Below are 512 nucleotides of genomic sequence, written 5' to 3'. Positions count from 1 at the left end.
TCTATAACTAACAGGATTAAAACATCAGTTGAATCAAAATTTAAATTGAAATATGTTTGTACTCATTCACAATTGTCTTGTTTTAAAAATAAGGGGGTTTGGTGAAGGGTGAAGTGGGTAAAGGGGATCAAATATATGGTAGCTGAAGGAAATTGGACTCTGGGTGGTAATCACACAATAGAATATACAGATGTCAAATTATAATGTACACCCGAAAATTATATAATTGTATTAACCAATGTTACCCCAATAAATTTTTTTAAAAAAGAATCTAAAAAAAAAATTGGAAGCATTTTTCAGTGATTCAAAAAGTGATCTGTCTTAGAATCAAAACCTAGATTTTATGAAATATGGTATTTCCAAGTGACAGAACTTGATGGTTCATTGTTATCTTTAAAATTTTTCCACATGGCTTAATTTTATAATAAATATATAATAAGAAATATTATAGACATTACATGTAATATTATATACTATAATTATATATTATTATATATTATAAATAAGTTATG

Source organism: Pteropus alecto, unplaced genomic scaffold, assembly GCF_000325575.1.
Source record: "Pteropus alecto unplaced genomic scaffold, ASM32557v1 scaffold98, whole genome shotgun sequence".
Taxonomy (NCBI): domain Eukaryota; kingdom Metazoa; phylum Chordata; class Mammalia; order Chiroptera; family Pteropodidae; genus Pteropus; species Pteropus alecto.
The sequence above is the reverse complement of the archived record's forward strand: the minus strand, read 5'-3'. Positions refer to the sequence as shown.